Raw genomic sequence first — 20,072 nt, 5'->3', positions numbered from 1 at the left:
GTATCATTTCCTTCTACTAAAAACAAAACAATATATAGTGAGATCTAGCTAGCATTGTGTTTATGTGCTAGACATCATGCTATGCACATAGTAGGTGTCATCTCATTTAATGCTCACTACCATATGAAATAGGTACTTTTATCTCTGAACAAAGTGGACATGGTCCCTGCTCTCAAGAGGCCTACTTTCTACCGGAGAGACAGACATTAAACAATCCTAACAAAGAATGTACAACTGCATTTAAAACCAGAGTTAGAAAGGAGATGAACAAGGTGCTACTAATGCATAGAAAACTCGACCTTATCTAAGGAGACGTCTTTGCAGAAGTAACATACTGTCAAGATCAACGGATAAGCACATTCTAACTAGGTGAAGTCTCCAGGCTAGAGGAACAGTGTGAGTAAAGGCCCTGTGATGGAAGGAAACACAATGAATTTGAGGCAGAGAAAAAAGGCCAATGTGGCCAAAGCAGAGAGAACAAGGGGAAGCATGCTGTGTGTTAAGGCTGAAGAAACAAGCTATCTTCGGCTGTGCTATTCACATTAGGAGTTTCAATCCTCGGAGCAACAGAGACTGCTAAAGTTAGGAGAAGGGGGAGAGAAGATGATCAGATTTATGGGTATTTTTAAATCAAAAGAATATAAAATAAAAAGGTATACTGTCACACTCCCAGCCTGTCACTATTTACTAGATTTTCTCCACCCCTGTAGGTAATCAGTCTTAGTCTTTCTTACATAGTGCGTCTATCCTGATATGAGGACACACACACACTCTTCCCTCCTTTCTTACACAAAAGGTAGTATGCTATACATATTGTTCTGTACCTTGTTTTTTTCACTTAATAATATCCATTCTTTTTTTTTGCAACTCATAGCATTCCATTGTTAGGATGTACCATGGTTTATCTAACCAGTCCCTTGGGGATGAGAAGCAAAAGCCCAACTACTATTGGATTATGCTATTACAGACAATCTTGTAAGTAGGATTGCTGGAATATAGGATAAATGCATTTATAATTCTGACAAACACTGCTAAGTTGTACACTCCTATCAACAATGTGTGAAAATGTCTGGACAACTGATTGATTTACCAAACTTCTGGATTTTTACCAATGTGATAGGTAAGAAAACTGTATTTTACTGAAATTTTAATTTGCATTTCTCCTTTTAAGGTAAGATTGAGCATTCTTTCATATGCTTAAGAGCCATCTATACTATCTGTTCATGTCCTTAGCCCATTTTTCTACTGTGTTTCTATGAACTCTCTTAATATATCTATTTGTCTGTAATATTAGTGGCAAAATTTTTTCAACTTGTATTTCTCTTTTTTAAATTAAAAAAAGTTTTTGAGATAATTAACATATAACATTGTATTCATTTTATTTTTTTTATCATGTTATGTTAATCACCATAAATTACATCATTAATTTTTGATGTAGTGTTCCATGATTCAATGTGTATAACACCCAGTGCTCCATTCAGGACGTGTCCTCTTTAATACCCATCACCAGGCTGACTCATCTCCCCACCCCCCTCCCCTCTAGAACCCTCAGTTTGTTTCTCAGAGTCCATAGTCTCTCATGGTTCGTCTCCCCCTCCAATTTCCCCCCCTTCATTTTTCCCTTCCTGCTATCTTCTTCTTTTTTTAACATACAATACATTCTATTCATTTTAAATATAAAACACAACATAACAATTTGATATGTCTATATTGTCATATGTTCCTGAAGAATATAAAAGTAGATGTGAACATACTGAAAAAACATGCCATGTTCTCGAATAGGAAGTCTCAACATCATAAAGTGCTGATTCTCCCATACTTAGTTTATTAACTAAAGTGATCTAAATGAAAATACTAGAGAAACTAATTATAAAGTACATATTGGACCCTGAAAAACCTTGAAATAGAAGGGCAAAGAGGGGGGACTAGCTCTTCCAGATATTAAAATATACCATAAATCTTCAATTAAAGCAATGTCATACTGGTGCATGAATTGACAGACTAATACAGCAGAATTGAAAATTCAGAAATTCAGTATATTCACATCCACTTTTTAAAAAAAGATTTTATTGGGCGCCTGGGTGGCTCAGTTGGTTAAGCGACTGCCTTCGGCTCAGGTTATGATCCTGGAGTCCTGGGATCGAGTCCCACATCGGGCTCCCTGCTCAGGGTGGAGTCTGCTTCTCCCTCTGACCCTCCCCCTCTCATCCTCTCTCTCTCTCTCTCTCTCTCTCTCTCTCAAATAAATAAATAAAATCTTTAAAAAACAAAACCAAAAAAACACAAAACTTTATAAAGATTTATTTATTTATTTATTTATTCATTCATTCATTTATTTATCAGAGAGAGAGAGAGAGAGAGCACAAGCAGGGGGAGCAGCAGAGGGAGAGGCAGGCTCCCCGCTGAGCAAGGAGCCCGATGCAGAGCTTGGAGCTCGATCCCAGGACCCCGGGATCATGACCTGAGCCGAAGGCAGATGCTTAACTGACTGAGCCACCCAGGCGTCCCTGTTCACATCCACTTTTATATTCTTTAGGAATGGAGGAGGTAGACTAGAAGGAGGCCAGGTGGGTGAAGTAGACGAATGCAGACCATTTCTGGTAACTGAAGGATCCAGAGGGATAAACTAGAGATAGAATAGAGTGATAAGAGGGCAGAGCAACATTTAATCACCTGGCGAAACCTGTGCCACAGAGGCAGGGAAGGAATGGCTAGAAAGTCAGAAGAAGGGCGCCTGGGTGGCTCAGTTGGTTGAGCGATTGCCTTCGGCTCAGGTCATGATCCTGGAGTCCCGGGACTGAGTCCCGCATCCGGCTCCCTGCTCGGCAGGGAGTCTGCCTCTCCCTCTGACCCTCTTCCCTCTCGTGCTCTCTGTCTCTCATTCTCTCTCTCAAATAAATAAATAAAATCTTTAAAAAAAAATAGAAAGAAGAAAATCAAGTAAAAAGTGTTTTTCAAGAGAAAAGAAACTGTCAATAATACAATTAGAACAAAGACTAAAATAAATCCATTAGATTTAGTGATATGGAGGTCATTAGTGATCCTGGTAAGATCTATTTTGGGGAGTATTCTGTAATTTATAGACTGGAAGCCAAAGGGGGACTTACATTGCAGTATGGTGAAATATAACTATTTTGCTCTGATTTGATCCTAAAAGGGTCTTCCTGAAAGTCAACATGCCACTAAATTCGGAATATAACTGCATAGTTATTATTCCTCAATTGGAGATCAAACATAGTCATGGAAGGGGGTTCTTGAATAATTCATATAGTTAACAGCTATAGAGTGAAGAGGATGGCAAACACGAAGTAAATTTTTTCCAAAGCAAACGAGGCTGTAGCTTCAGAGAAGGATTTTGCTTGGAGTTAGCTCCGCGAACATTCTCAAGCACAGCCGGAGAGCCACATGAAATAGGCAGCTGCCTAAATAGGATGCACAAAACAAGCCCCTGGCTGCTCAGAACTACATCCTTCTGCGTCTTGTCAAGATACCACTCTCTCTCTCTCTCTCACTCTCTCCCCCCTCCCTTCAATCTGATCTCAGAATACTAAATATGGTCTCTTCTGGGTTAGTTCCAACAGAAGCATCCATCTAAGGCTTCCTTGGTAGAAAAGTAAGGGTAAAAATTATTACTAATTCTCTCCTAATATTCAGACAGGATAGCACACAGAATCCAGCTTCGAGGAGATAGCAAAACGGTTCCAGGAGCAGAGGAGTCAATAAAATAGTAGCAATGCCTCAGTCAGATCCAAAGTGGGACTGAACAGGCCTTAAGGAGAATATCCCGTGGGAAATTCCAGAAACCTGGAACTGTGAGGATGAAGAACATACAGGGACTAAGGCAAGGCATTCAAGGGACATAATCACAAAATCTTAACGGAAGACCTTAGACGTGACCTGGCTCTGAGAGAATGCTTAAACAAAAAGGAAAGAAGAAAGGTGATTTTACACCACCATTTTACCAGATTCAAGCCAGATAAAACTAGGATTCTCAAATGGAAGTGATTAACTGAGCAGTTCCTAGGTAAAAAATAAAAAATTTATAGTTCCTGCAGAAATCTTCAGAACGGAAAGAACTTCCAAGTCCACCTAAACTGATTTGTGTGCCAAAACAAACTTCCAACATGGAAAAAGAGGCTAAGTGAAATAGACCAATATCTTTTTATCTTCCTTTTTAATACAAATTTGGACCAAGAATGGAAACAAAAAAATCCTAGCACTGAAATGCAGAAGTCCGAGGTCATCAGCTGTATAATTATAGGCACATTTGTTGTCACAGTGCTAGAACAAAAGCACTAGTGAGGTCTCTTCCAGGTGTAAGATCCTTGTTCATAAAAAGAGGATACTACTCTCAGATAAGGATTATTAGGGGCGCCCGGGTGGCTCAGTCGTTAAGTGTCTGCCTTCGGCTCGGGTCACGATCCCAGGGTCCTGGGATGGAGCTCCGCATTGGGCTCCCTGCTCTGCAGGAAGCCTGCCTCTCCCTCTCCAACTCCCCCTGCTTGTGTTCCCTCTCTCGCTCTGTCTCTCTCTGTGAAATAAATAAATAAAATCTTAAAAAAAAGATAAAGATTATCATCTTTCTTTGCTAAAGATACTGGATCAGCAGATTCCATTAAAATCATTAAGGTAGAGGGGAAAAAAGGGTATCTGCAATAACAACTCCTGATTGTAACTCCATTGAGGTGTATTACACATTTCTTTAGGTGGTTCTACACTGTTTTGTACCTTCCAAACTTTAGCCCCACTCCAAAGCCCACCGAACATAGTGGTATTCAAAAAAATCTGGGTCAACTGAGATAATGTAATGCTACAAACTTCTACATTATTCTGTGGAACTAGTACCAGAGGTTGTTCATTCTTAAGTGGTAGAATTAAAGAAGGTACTGCACCAGAGAACTGTATTTGCTCCGTGAAACCCACTCCCCGATACCAATTCTCTGTACAAGGTTGTCTCAAAGGAAACAAACAGGGGCTGGCTCTTCTTTCAGCTTAACTTGCATACCTCCTTTTTGGGACCAGGCGAAGTAACACAGGATATTAAAGGATGTGGTGGCTATTCTGGGGGGCAAATTTTTTCTTTATAGAATTAGAATTGTGCTAATTCTTATCAGGGGGCAGCAAGGAATAAATCACGTATTAATACATTATGGTGACAGTTAATTCTATTTACTGTAACTGGGGAGAAATGCATTTTACTCATATGGTAAAGTAACAGAGAACTCTGTTCCTACGCATGTGCCTAACTCATATTGCAAGAGAATGAATTTTTTTTAAATTTATTTATTTGACAGAGAGAGAGAGCCAAAGAAAGAGAGAGAGAGAACGAGAAGGGGGAGGGGCAGAGGGTGAGGGAGAAGCAGACTTCCCTGCTGAGCAGGAAGCCCAATACGGTGTTCATCCCAGGACCCGGAGATCACAACCTGAGCCCAAGGCAGACGCTTAACTGACTGAGCCACCCAGGCATCCCGGAGAGAATGAATTTGTAAGCCCAGGATATCACCAACTTACAGCAGGCACGGTAGGTGCATCTAAGTCATGAAATGGGAAGCAAACAGGAAAGAAACCCAATGCAGGCATTTAAGCGTAATAAATATAATAGCAATCTACAAGATGAACGGTTCATGTTGTTTATGATTACAGACTGATTATTCCTCTAAGTGCAAAGGCTATCCAATAAGTCATATCTGGGTTGATTTGTTAGCAAGGTACTTTTACCAGATAATAAATCAGAATGTAATTAAAGTGCATTCTGTCTCTTTATCATAGACTAAGATAGCTTACTATAATTCTCAATTATCTGCATGAACACACAACATGACAGCATCGTGAATAAACCTTCTAGCAAAGGGCAATGAACATCTTAGGACTGTACTAAAATTGCTAGATTTCTTCTCTAGTCCTTTTAAAAATTTGTTTCTAATTTTGATAAATTCTATAAACAGAAACAAATTAATTTGGTACTTGCTTGGTACAGTAAGTCATACAGTAAGTCTGGACTCGTTAAGTCCCTGAACTTCTTAGCTTGTTAGCAATTTGCTAAGGGCAGTGACTAAATCATGAAAGATGTAAAAGAAAATAGAATTGAATATTTACCACAAGCTTTTGTTAGGTGAAAAAATCTTAAGCATAGAAAAAAGAAGAATCACAAAGGAAAAAAACAGGTGAGAACAATTTAAAATTTATAAATGTGTGTATAAAAATTTATAGCATATAAGGCAATAATTTCACCATATAAAGATGTTTTAAAGAATAAATAAATCATTCTAGGAGAAACAAACAAAACACACAAAGAGAAATAAACAGAAACATGGGAAAAATTTTCAAGTAGATTAAATTTAAATCAGGATAACATTCTTTCACCTAATTAGTAAAAGTCTTTTTTTTTAATGATAATGACCAATATTAGCAAAGATATAATGACACTGGTATTCTCATACATTGCTGATAGTGTTGGAAATCAATTAGAACTTTTCCCAAAAATATAATTTGAGAGTTTGAATTAAACATTACAAAAAGGTTTATAATATTTAGCTCAGGGGGTGCCCAGGTGGCTCAGTCTGTTAAGCAGACAACTCTTGGTTTCAGCTCAAGTCATGATCTCATGGGTCCTGGGATCTGGCTCCATGCTCAGTGGGGAGTCTGCTTAAAGATTCCCTCCCTCTGCCCCTCCCCTCACTCGTGCTCGCACATGCTCTCTCTCTCTCTCTCCCTCTAAAATAAAAACATAAATCTTTAAAAAAATATATTTAGCTCAGTACTCTCATATCCCAGGATCTATCTAATAGATAAAAATACTTTTCACAGCTTGATCTATCAATAATAGGAATCTGAAATAACATAAAAATCCAACTACAGGGTAATGACAATGTTAAATATGGTATAATCATGGACAGACTATTATGTAGCTATTCAAAATGATGGTTATGAAGACTAAGCAGAAAAGGATAAAAAACTGTAATGGCAAGATGATTATATTCTAATAAAAATATGCATATTAAAGAAGACTAGGAAGGAAAATGCCAAAGTGACAACCTTTGTGTTAATCTGGTATAGTAGGCTGAATAAATGCCCTCCTTCCCCAAAAGATGTCCAGGTCCTAATCCCTGGAAACTGTGAATGTTACTTTACTTGGCAAAGGGACTTTACTGATGTGATTAAGTTAAAGATCTTGAGATGAGGAGATTATCCTGGATTACCTAGATGGGCTCAATATAAACACAAGGATCCTCATAAGAGGAAGTCGGGAGGGTCAGAGTCAGAAAAGGAGATGTGATGACAGAGGCAGAGGTTGGAGTGATGTGGCCACAAGTCAAGGAAGGTGAGCAGCCTCTAGAAGTCACAAAAGGCAAGGAATGGATTCTCCCTTGAATGTCCAGAAGGAACTCAGCTCTGCTGACACCTTGATTTTCGCCCCATAAGACCCATTTAGGACTTCTGATCTCCAGAAAAGTAAGGCAATTAGCTTGTGTTATTTTAAGCCAATAAAACTGTGGTAATTTGTTACAACAGCGATAGGAAACTAACATAGATGGTAAGACTGCCCTTTCTAAACTTTCTGCAATGTTCATATTACTTTTATTGAGCATTCCAATATATAAATTTAGCTAAAATTTAAGATTCTAGATGAAAACTGCCTCTGCTGCAGTGGCTCTCTCAATCCTGGCTGCATTTGAGTATCAAGTATTCACCTTTCAAGAAAAAAAAAAGAGAAAAGAATACCAATGCCATAGTTTCTCTTCATTCCCAAAAATTCTGATTTAGTTTTTGTTAGGCTCAAACATCAGTACTCTCTTAAAGCCCCACATGCTAATGTGCAGCCAGGGTTGAGAACCACTACTCTGGCATAACGACTCATGACTGACAAGTTTCTCTAAGCCAAAGGAAAAAAAAATTTTTTTAAAGATTTTATTTATTTATTTATTTGACAGAGAGGGACACAGAGAGAGAGGGAACATAAGCAGGGGGAGCGAGAGAGGGAGAAGCAGGCTTCCCGCAGAGCAGGAAGCCCGACATGGGGCTCGATCCCAGGATTCTGGGATCATGACCTGAGCTGAAGGCAGACGCTTAACGACTGAGCCACCCAGGCGCACCAAAGCAAAAATGTTTATCAACCCAAAACTACATCTCTTTCAAGAATTCTGAGGACACTCAACAACAGTTTGCCTTAGCTTAAATTTAGGTCTAGGACAGAACCCTTGTTTAACTGGCACTGTCAAAGGAAAAGAAAAAATAAAATCATTTCTTCTACTTCTTCAGTGTTTCTCATTTCTGGAGTTCAAAGGACTCTTCAGAGATACGATGCTCCAAGAAAAAGGTTCTTAGCTGCTACCCAAGGCCCCATATTCAAATTAGAGTAGCTCACAAGAATTGTGCGTCCTTCCCTTTTCTACTGACAATTGACTTTATTATGATTACTAAAACAACATAAGATATCTTGTCTTTGAATTTTTTATAGTATATTCTTTAAAGGGTGTTGACTAGCAAAGAGGAGTCAAGTTCCTCTGATAATGTGTTCTTTGAAGCCATATTTTCACTCCACTTTCCAGGTATCAAACCATATATTATTATAAACACACACACAGACACCCTAGTATATTTGTGAGCAAATGTGTGACTTAAGGCTTTCAAATGTGAGATTCTCAGCTATAGAGGAATTACTGATCAAGTCTTATGCATCTCTCGGTCAACTCATAGCACCACTTCATATTCTTTCAGCAGGAAAATCCACAAATGAGAGACATCGTTATCAACCAAGTGTGTCCAAAGATTGATCTCCATAGCAACTGCAACTCTGCCACATGTAGTGTATAAGGCATCGGCGTTACCACCGCATGCACACAAAGTGTTGGTATTATGTCGTCCAGACTGTGGTTGCTGTAGAAACCTAAACCTAAGTCCCTGACAACAGTGGATAAAATGAGAACAACAACAGAAGGGTCCTTGAGTACTTAGCCATAGCCATCTACTCCTTTGCTTTCAAGCAAGATAATGCCATTTTAAATGCTATACAATAGTCTTATTGATACCATGAAAGGAATATTTTCTACAAAAATAACGTTAAATGATGTCATGTCTGTTTAACATTAGGAACCTAATGTTAAATTAGGGAATAGGAATTTCCTATTCCCTAAAAAATTCTTCCTCCCACCGTGTGCTCCGTTGGGGTTCAGAAGCTCACCGCAACCACGTACTGTCACCTTCTACTGGCCTCAGCCATAGCTAGGCCCACACACAGGCAGTATGGAGAGGCGCCAGGCTTTCCTGCCACCATCACAACAACTATGACAGATATAAATAGGTTTATTCTAAAATAATTATGCAAAAGAAGACTAAAGTAGGAGGAATCACTTTATCTGATTTTAAGTCTTACCACATAGCCATCAAAATCAAAACAGTGTCATACTGGTGGAAGAATAGAAGCAAAGATCAATGAAACAGAGAACCCAGAAATGGATCAATACAAATACACCAACTGATTTTGACAGAGGTGCAATAGCAGTTCAGTGGAGCTAGGGTAGTCTTTTCAACAAATTGTGCTGAAATAACTGGACATTCACAGATGGGGGAAAAAAAGAACTTTGACTTAGAATTCATGCTATACACAAAAATGAATGCAAAATGATCATGGATTTAAATGTAAAGCATGAAACTATAAAACTTTTATTTTTAAATTTTGTTTTTAATTTAAGCAGCTTTACTGAGGTGTAATTGGCACACAATAAACTGCACGTATTTAACATGTACACTAAAACTTTTAGAAGAAAATATATAGGTGAACATCTTTGGGACCTAGGGCTAGGAAAAGACATTATATCAAATTTAGGAGGAAAAATATCCAACAAAACAGGATAGTGAATTATATCATGGTATATCCATACAAGGAATACAAGGTGGTTGTTAAAAATTATGTTCATCAAACATTGAAAGCAATCCTCTATATATTGCTATATAAACAAAATACACACATGGACAGACTCATTTTTATAGTCTTGCAGGCTATCTAGCTATCTCTAGATGGTAAGATTCTGGGTACTTTTTAAATAAATTTCTATGCTAACAGTGACATGTTTTATATAAAATGAGATTAAATTTTTAAAATCAAGTAACACATACTAAAGAATAAAGAAGGCTCTTTTCAACTAGAGATTTTTATACACAATAATGTTAAAAACCTACTTGTTTTAGTCTCCCAGAAAAAAATAAAACAAAACTATCCTCTCTGATACAGAAACATTTGCTTTTTCTTTATGATTTCTCCAGGTTCCTGAAGAGACACCATTCATTTCCAGCCTAAAAACAAACAAAACTTGACCAGATTTCCTTTAAAAAAAAAAAAAATCCATGCAGGGGCGCCTGGGTGGCTCAGTCGTTAGCGTCTGCCTTCGGCTCGGGTCATGATCCTGGGGTCCTGGGATCGAGCCCCGCGTCGGGTTCCCTGCTCAGCAGGAAGCTTGTTTCTCCCTCTCCCACTCCCCCTGCTTGTGTTCCCTCTCTCGCTGTGTCTCTCTCTGTCAAATAAATAAAAATCTTTAGATTAAAAAAAAAAATCCATGCAGAGGCACCTGGGTGGCTCAGTCGTTAGGCGTCTGCCTTCGGCTCAGGTCATGATCCCAGGGTCCTGGGATAGAGCCCCGTGCCCACTTCTCCCTCTCCCACTCCCCCTGCTTGTGTTTCCTCTCTCACTGTGTCTCTGTCAAATAAATAAATAAAATCTTTGAAAAAAAAAAAATCCATGCAACCTAAGGGCTGTATATGCCCATTCACCATAAATTTGATAACCTCTACATTATATCTAGCTGTAAATAGCAATGAGTGCAGATTTAGATATTTTTAAATAGATAATTTATCAAAATGCACTCACAAGTGTACTCTACAATAAATATATAGTAAAGGAAAAATGGACAGGAAAAAGAAAATAGAAGGAAAAGAATATCTTCCTTAACTTGATCTTGAGAAAAATATAATCACTTTAGTTCTGAGGATAAGAAAGAAGACATACAGAAAATAGTTTCCTCTTTATATTGGTAATTTGTATGGAGATCAGAATCTGTGAAAGCTTATTTGATGCTTTGGAGTTACCAGAGCTTTCTGTGCAGTTCAAAGTCAAGGTTTCTCAAGTGGAGACACATGGCTCCTTTGTGTGTGTTCTTTCCCTCAGTGAAACTGCTTGAAATGTCCAAGTCTAATAATATAAATACTGATGCTTTCACAGTGAATATTCTGGATGGCATCACTTTCTCTATGCCTTTCAATGTCTTAAAAATGTTTTGTTTTTGTTTTATAGGCCTGAATTAAGGAAACATAATATGCTGAAATCATCAAGAGGTTTTCTCAGGTTCATTAACGTTCTCCCACATGGTTAACTGCTGATTTTTACCCCAAATTAACATGATACTAACTCTACTCTTCCTGAATTCCACACATGGTATTCCAGGGAAAGGGAAGGGCAAAATTATCTTCCTCCTATTTTCCATCAATCCAAATTCTACCCATTCTTCAAGCAGCTGCTCAAATTCTTCCACAGAACCCTTCGGTTTAGTCAGCCCACAGTGGTCTATCCCTGACCTGAACTCCTGTAACACCTAACTAAATCTTCCATTTGGCCATTACTAACAATTATGATGCAATTATTTTTATCTTACATTATCACTTGAACTTCACAGATTTACAACTAGGTTCCTCAAGAATACTCTATGTCCTTGGAGTATAGAAACCCTTTTTATCTCAACAAATCTGTCATTGTGTTTTAATACACAGTTGATGGTCAATAAATATTGGTTGACTAACTGCAACACAACTATACCTTTCAATTCCCCTCCTTAATTGACACTAATGTGTGTGTGGTTTTTTCAATGCTTAGCTATTATTCCTCCTGCCTACTTTCTGTCTTATGGACAGAACTACAAAGCAGAGGCTGAAGATAGGGGCTTTAAAGGGAATCGTTTTCTCTTTGTCTCCCTGCAGCAAAACTTGTTTAAACATGTTAAAAGAGAATAAAACTAAATTTATACCTATGGCACATTTCTTTCAAAGTGAAACAACCATCATTTTAACAGGAAATAAGCTACCTTTCTTGGAGACTATTCTAAGGGAAAAGTTGAGAGTAACCCCTGTGCGCTAACAGATTGCTTTCCGATAAAAGCCTATGATGAATTCCATCAGCCTCAGCCCGCCATACTCCCAAACTCTGCACTCACGACTTGCGTGAGCCCTTACAAATTCAAAGATATTTTTACCAATCATGTGAATTCTATCCAAAAACATCCTTCAGTGCCAGAAAGGCTTTATGATTAGGGGTCCATTCTTTTAAGAATATTTATACTGCCTAAATAACTCCAGATGTTTTGCTCTGGTTTTTGGTTAAGAGGTGGGGCAGGAGGGCAGAAATCAAAATGAGGACCCTCCCAATTAGAACATTTGCCATTCCATCCTAAATGAGTCCTTTCTTATATTTCTGCCTGATGTTCCAGAATTTAAACTTACGACACTCGTGTGTAATGCCAAAATATGAGGATTTAGATAGGATTGTTACTAAAAAAAAAAAAAGGTTTGCAGATAGCTTACACCTAAATTATTTTTACAAAGCACAATCATATGAAACAGGAATTGCTTCCTGCATTTGTAATGAACTTGCCAACAGTATGAAGCACTATTTGTAGACAGCTGTTTTTGATAGAGGAGCAAATTATGGAATAACAAATTCTTCATTTTTTGCAGAAGTTGTACACCTGCCGATTAGAATTTGTTTTCAAATCCTAAATCTATACTATCTGAAAGCTAATATATATACATATATATTAGAATTTTTAAAATTTTAATACAGTTCAAATCAGTGTGCCAGTTTCATTGATGCTCCTTCACTGCCAAACCTGGGGGCAGGGACTGCTTCAGTTTCTCTGCCTTCTCTTTGTGATGACCAAGGTATAAAGCTATCTGCTGCATCAAACTTTAAACTTCATGTTATCCTTATTTTTCTTGATCTTGACAGATTCTGTTCACCTGGCTCTGACCATAAAGTCCTTGATTTCTTCAATTCTGTGAGGCATGGCCTCGAGGGGCGCAGGGGGCACACGGCTGGCACGGCAAGTGGCAAAAAGCAAGAATGGAAAAGAGCGAGAATTCCGTTTCTGGGCAGTTCTGAAAGCTAATATATTTTCATACTATATATCACATATAGTCAAAATCTTCTGAAGCATTCCGATCACTCAGTAGTGCATTGCACAGCCTCATAAGGAACTTTATACTATTCTTCTTGGTGTCTTCAAGAAGGTGTAGGACAGTCCTGTGAAGATTTCAAAATAAAAAGACTCAACAGCATCTCTCGAATCCATCACTAACAAATGTTATAGCTAGGAAAACTTGCCCCACCTAATCTTAATCAATCCTGCTACAATTTAAGTGCATTTAAGTAATGACTCAAGCAAAGGTGAGGGAAAAGGCAAAGTCCTCTGGTGGGGAAAGGTTTTACTCCATTCAATTAAATTCTGTGAGTACTTATTGAAGGCTTTCTATGTGTCAAGTATATGCTGGGCAACAGGAATATAAAGACAAAGTCATCTCTTTCAAAAAGATCATAGTCTTAGAAACACTTATATGGAAATCAGAGGCCCAAATAAGGGATCCAAATAGGTCAATTAATCTAGGAAGCTGTCAGCTGTAACTGATGCATCTCAAAAGGCAAACTGAAGAACATATGCCCAATCTTTTTTCTCCCAGCTTTACTGAGGAATAATTGACTTAAATATATTTTTGTATATATACTTAATATACTTATAGATATTTATATATATACTTAATATATATACTTAAAGTGTACAACATATGCCCAGTCTAAAGGAAGCAGCCACCACTTGACACCAGCTGATCAAGACCATGGAGAATGAAAGCTCAATGATGTCATATCTTCTGATTTTTAGAAGAGACAGGAAGCTGGAGGAATGGGCAATTTAAACTGGAGAAATCACAGAATACTTATCAAAAAGGCTAATACTTGAGTAAAGTCCTGAGTTAAGCAATGTTTACCAGATATGAACGTGGTTGGTTTACTTCCTATGGCTACAGCTTAGGGTGGAAAGTGGAGAGAGTGGCCAAAGTGACTAGAAAGGAAGGACAGGGTGTTTTGCCACACACAGGCCACACTGTATCCTACAGAACATGGGAAGCCACTAAGGAGTCTGTGACTCCATTATCACGGATGGTTAGAATTTATCTAACTGCAGGAAACTTAACAACCTGCCATTCAGTGAGATTTCGAGATCTGACAGGCATATAAAGAGCCAGGCACCTTGCTTATAATCCATAAAACTAGACTGGGCATCACCATATCTAAACATTTGTCTTAGGCCCCCTAACTACTGGGACATCTAAGTGCTCCCACGGTTCCAGTAGCAGCAATGACTCCTTAAACAAACAGCAGCCAATTTACCCATGGAAAGGAGTATACCAGAGAATTTGGGGAGATCTACCACCCCCAGATGTTTCTCCTTTAATCTTGGCCAAGAGTAAAAGGGTGAAAGCACCAGAACACCTGGGTAGCTCAGTCGTTAAATGTCTGCCTTTGGCTCAGGTCATGATCCCAGGGTGCTGGGATCGAGCCCCGCATCGGGCTCCCTGCTCGGAGGGAAGCCTGCTTCTCCCTCTGCCCTGCTTGTGTTCCCTCTCTTGCTATCTCTCTCTATCAAATAAATAAAATCTTTAAAAAAAAAGTGAAAGTACCTTATTCATTGTTAAGATGACTTAGAGATTACAAAACCTCTTGCCAGATATTATTCTCACTCATCTAAGAGACCCTGGGCTCCCTATTTTCTACTTTGCCTGGGTTTGTAACCCATCCACAGCGGCCAATTATATTCATATTCTGAACTCCTGTATACTAAACCAACTTCAAGAATTCTAAAATCTAATTCAGAGCCACATGTTAATCAGCAACCACTATTTCCTTCATACTCCTAACCCATTAGTCAATCCTATTTTACTGGCAATTCATTAATGAAATATAATAAACTCAATGCAAAATTAATCTATATTTTGCTTCAGAAAGGATGTTTATTTTTGCCAAGGATATTTCCTATTCTCCAGTTAGGAGGGAGAAATAAAACTATGTTGTCACCTAAGTCTTTCATTCAAGACTCACAACAAGATAGCTATTATTTTTCCCAATTTTGCTGATGAGAAAACAGAAGGTCTGAGTAGTTAACATGCCCAAACAGCAGCTAGTAAATGACATAAGCCAGGGCTGAATCCAGTTCAGTCATCTTCCAAAACTGTTTTTTCCACTACACCACGCAGCTTCACCTGCTACTATTTCTCATGATAACAGTCCTAGGACTCCACTTCTACCTTATATTTATTTTTAAGGTGCAGCATCTTTTTCAAACTCCACCCCAGTTTTTTCCTAAGTTGACCAGGTAAATGCAGGAGTACTTTTAAATTTAGATTAAAATTCTAAGGCCAGGGTGGCACAGTCAGTTAAGCATCCAACTGAGGCTGAGGTCATGATCTCGGCTCAGGGTCCTGGGATCAAGCCCCATGTGGGGCTCTGCACTCAGCATGGCGTCTGCTTGAGATTCTCTCTCCCCCTCCCTCCCTCTGCCCTTCCCGCTCACGCTTTCTTTCTCTCTAAAATAAATAAATAAATCTTTAAATAAAATAAAATAGCTTTATATAATTTTATATAAAATTCTAAGGCCGGGACTACCAATTTCTTAGGTGTTCGTTTCTGGGGCTCCTTTCTATGTACTCACAAAATTGTATCATACACACTCTATTGTCACTCTTGTGTTTAATCATGGGTACTACAGAACAAAAAGTATGTGAGAAAAATTTATAATACTTAAAAATAATAGTACTACATAAAAATGCTTTTAATAAAAGCTTTGTATATATTAGTCCTGTGAAAATAAATGACAATACTTTTAAGTATATAGCAACAAAAAAGAAATAACCTCAAGTTAGAGAGAAATGGTGCAGATTTGTGAAGCCATTTCTATTTTTTAAGTATAAAATAAATCATTTACTTGTTGATATTTAACAATTTAAGATATAGAAAGCATCTGTAACAAAGCCCCTGTAATTATTAAATATTATACAGAATATGTTCATGCAAATTATCAATGTTTGAAAAATTCAAAACACTGTTAAGTTTTTAGAGTATGGTATAATACTTACTAGACCTATCTCCAGCCTCACAACTCTGGAAATAAAACCAATTCAGTTTGCTTAAAAAAAAAAAAAAAAAAATCTGGGCGCCTGGGTGGCTCAGTCGTTAAGCGTCTGCCTTCGGCTCAGGTCATGATCCCAGGGTCCTGGGATCAAGTCCCACATCAGGCTCCCTGCTCAGCAGGAGACCTGCTTCTCCCTCTCCCACTCCCCCTGCTTGTGTTCCTGCTCTCGCTGTGTCTCTCTCTGTCAAATAAATAAATAAAATCTTTAAAAAAAAAAAAATCTTTGGAGCAAATGAAAAAAACTTCCAAGGAGATTCCAAAAGAATGGTAATTTTTAAAACTATTTTTAAATATTTGTTAAAATGAAGTTTCAGTATACAAAAATAGAAAAAAATGAAAGGTTTTGAGTAAGCTTTGGTGAGTCATAGGAAGGAAAGCAAATGCAGCTGCACTCCATAAACTAAAGATTTGTATCTAGAACTTCAAATAAGTATTAAATCAGAAACAACTATCTGAATGGTTAACATCTAGTGCCCATTTTAAAAACCTACTCCAAGGCAGCTATTTTTAGAAAAACATTCACTAAACTCTTCAAACCACAAGCACAGATGAATATTTTTGGGTAACTAAAGGACTTCTAAGGTGTTAAACACACACACACAAAAATTCTGACTCCTGTGAAAGGATAATTATAGAATACAACAGTATTGATGGAAAGCAGTTGGCAATACAGTGGTAATGAGCAATATGAGAAGAGAGAGATGTGGGTATCTGAATCTCAATTCATTAGAATCTAAGCACAAAGAGTTAAGTATTACAGCACTTCAAAACCTATGATCAATTCATCCTTACTAACTGGGCCCAATCCTTGGTAATACATGGAACATTTTTAAAGGATAAAAATTCACTCATCCGTTATTGCCTTAAGTGATCTGTATTAAAATATTATTTATAGATGTGTAAATATAAAAATTATAAACACTGTATGGTTATAGTTCTTATATAACTAAAATAAATAAAATTACAAATTGAGTACAAAACTTAGTCAAACTGTCATTAATTTACTATGACAGATGATGGTACTTGACCAAAACTAAGCTGCAATTCCCAATATGAAAACGGTCCTTGATGGTCCTGGTAGGTTCTTTGGAAAAAGCCCATGGTGTAAAGACGTTATTCTCTCACCACTTTTCTCTATTCAAACTATGAACTTTTATTCATATAACATACTGCTCTTACTGTGTCTCTGAACGGGGCCCGGAAGATTCTCCCTTCACTCTTGACACCAGAAAAGGATTGGTGAGGGGCCCACTACAATCATTACTAACCACTCGAATGGCTCTTGCTAGGGCTAAGGATTTGGGTGGAAGAACTACAGCTGACATGGACTCCCTAAACTCAGAAAGTGATGGGAGCAGCTCAGGGAAGGTTGGGTGGGTCCGACTGGTAGCTGGTAACTGCCAGAAGCACAGTGGACATGGTGATCCTAACAGGCGGCAGGGTAATATTAGGTAATCTCAGGCTCTGTTGTGATAGGCAGAAATCCCTGTCTGTATTTCGTTAGTCAGACCCAAGAATTCAAATTAAGGGCCATCCCACTAAGATCTGTTTTGATTTAAACAAACAAGCAAACAACTCTATAGCTACTGAACAGAGACCCATGTAAGACACTTGAGAGTCATGACCTCTGGCCCAAATCCAAGACCCACAGTTGTTGAATGAATTGGAGGCCAATTCTCTTATGGAAGATTTTTTTCCCAAATGGATCTCTAGCCATTTACCCAGGTAATCATGAGCTGGTGAAAGGGAAATACCCAATGCCCTTGAGGATGATTACCTACTAGCTCTGAGCTAACATTAATTCTTAGGAATTAACAATACCACTGGTCCACGGGTCAGACTGGCGATTTATGAGTCACACAGAGAGATGGAGGTCTAACTCAGCCTCTTCTCAGAGTAGTCATTGTGAGACCCAAACACATCCTACTTTTCAGATATTCCCACAAACTGACAGACTCCCACAGTGGCTCCCTGGCTCAGGAGGAAGGAATATTACAGTAAAAAGTACAAAGTAGAAGCTGAATGGATTCGATTTCCTTGTCAAAAGCACTGCATTTCTAGGGGAAATTTCTAAAATTTCTAAAGGAAAGGTGAGATGTTGATAGGAGACAAAGACAAAAGGGTAACAGATTCTGGGTGGGGAACCCCTTGCTTGAATAACAAGTGTACATACCACCCTCCACCCCCAACACTTTATGACTGTATAGACAAGTCAAAAGATGCCTCTACCTACAATAACATTGTGTTGAACCAATAAAAAAGCCCCAATTATTACACCACAGCCCCCCACAGTTTTGGAACAAGGCCATGGCCCTTTCAGCAAGCAAATGAAGTAACTATTTCCTTTTGAGAAAAAGCTCCTGGCTTTTTCCTAGTAGACTGGTGAAAACTGAATAGAACAACATAATATGACCATGTAATCTAGTATCTCATCATTAATCATTATTGGATGCATTTAATTCTAAATTCCAGCAGGCCATGATCAAGAAAAACAGGTGCAGGGCGCCTGGGTGGCTCGGTCGTTGGGCGTCTGCCTTCGGCTCGGGTCATGATCCCAGGGTCCTGGGATCGAGTCCCGCATCAGGCTCCCTGCTCAGTGGGAAGCCTGCTTCTCCCTCTCCCACTCCCCCTGCTTGTGTTCCCTCTCTCGCTCTCTCTCTCTCTCTGTCAAATAAATAAATAAAATCTTAGAAAAGAAAAGAAAAACAGGTGCAGGCCCAAATGGGATCTGAAGGCACAATTACATTGCCTATCAGGTCATTTATACTCCCTAAGAGTGAACTGTACCCTGCTACATGCCACCTACCCCTCAAGCTGCACCTATGGCTTCATGTGGCCACTAAGCTCAGGATTAAGGGGGGGTGTCCTGCCCAGAACCTATTCTCCCTTTGTCTCATAACACTTCACTTTCCTTTAAGGAAATTCCTTTCCCTTATTCTATGAGGTCTGAGCTGGTCTGAAATACAGTAATCAGCCCCTAACTAACTAAAGGAGAGGCCAATGACCCAGGCAGGGCTACTAACAGTACACAGTTTGCCAGTAAAGGAACTGATCTACAATAGTTCTAAGATGAAAGAAAGGCCAAATTAATCCTCCCTCACAGGAATTTGAGCTTTGAGGAGCCGTATGAGGATAAAAGGCAGCCAGAGCCAAAACTTCCTGACCACAGTGCTGTCAATGCAGAGAACAGTGCAACAGGGCAGAGAAATTGTACCTAAATTCATGCTTCTGATAACTCTTAAGAGCTCCCCCAGTTTCCATTCTTCCTAAGTCCTGATTTTTTTAACTCCCCCTTTGAAACTGTGATCCATCTAGTGTCCTTCCAATAAATTTCTTATATTTGCTTAAGTAATCCAAAATCAATTTCTTTCTTTGCAACTGAACAACACTAACATTATTCTATACCCCTTCCTAAAAGATCATAAATCCCTATGGCTTCAAACCTTACCCTCCAACTCTAGCTCGTGTCTACTTCCATTAGGAGCACTGGATCCATTCTAAAAGCATTTTGGACATCTCCGCATGCCACAAACACTTCAAGTTCAATAAATCTACAAAATTTCCCCCTATACTCTGTACCCAAACATGTTTCTCCTTCTGTGTGCCAGGAGGTGCCAGGAGGTACCAATTAATGGTATCTCAACATACTCAATTATTCAGCTTACTTCAACTCTGTTCTCTTACTCTCAAACTTACCAAGTCCTGTCAACTCCACTTTGCAAATGTACCTTAAATCCATTTTTTATAATTCACCTCCACCACCACTGCCCAAGTTTATACCCTACCCTCATCATTCCTTTATCACCAAGAACATCTTCTCAATTTTCAATATTTAATTCAAGTCAT

General features: G+C 38.5%; 1 protein-coding gene and 1 pseudogene across 3 annotated transcripts in view; both read right to left on the bottom strand.

Moving 5' to 3' along the window:
* Positions 1-20,072, bottom strand: part of PDSS2 (decaprenyl diphosphate synthase subunit 2) — a 243,040-nt gene that overhangs the window by 206,363 nt on the left and 16,605 nt on the right. The gene's annotated exons all lie outside the window — the stretch shown is intronic.
* Positions 12,847-13,049, bottom strand: LOC113927547 (annotated as a pseudogene).

Source organism: Zalophus californianus, chromosome 7 (genome assembly GCF_009762305.2).
Source record: "Zalophus californianus isolate mZalCal1 chromosome 7, mZalCal1.pri.v2, whole genome shotgun sequence".
NCBI classification, from domain to species: Eukaryota; Metazoa; Chordata; class Mammalia; order Carnivora; family Otariidae; genus Zalophus; species Zalophus californianus.
The sequence above is the reverse complement of the archived record's forward strand: the minus strand, read 5'-3'. Positions and strand labels throughout refer to the sequence as shown.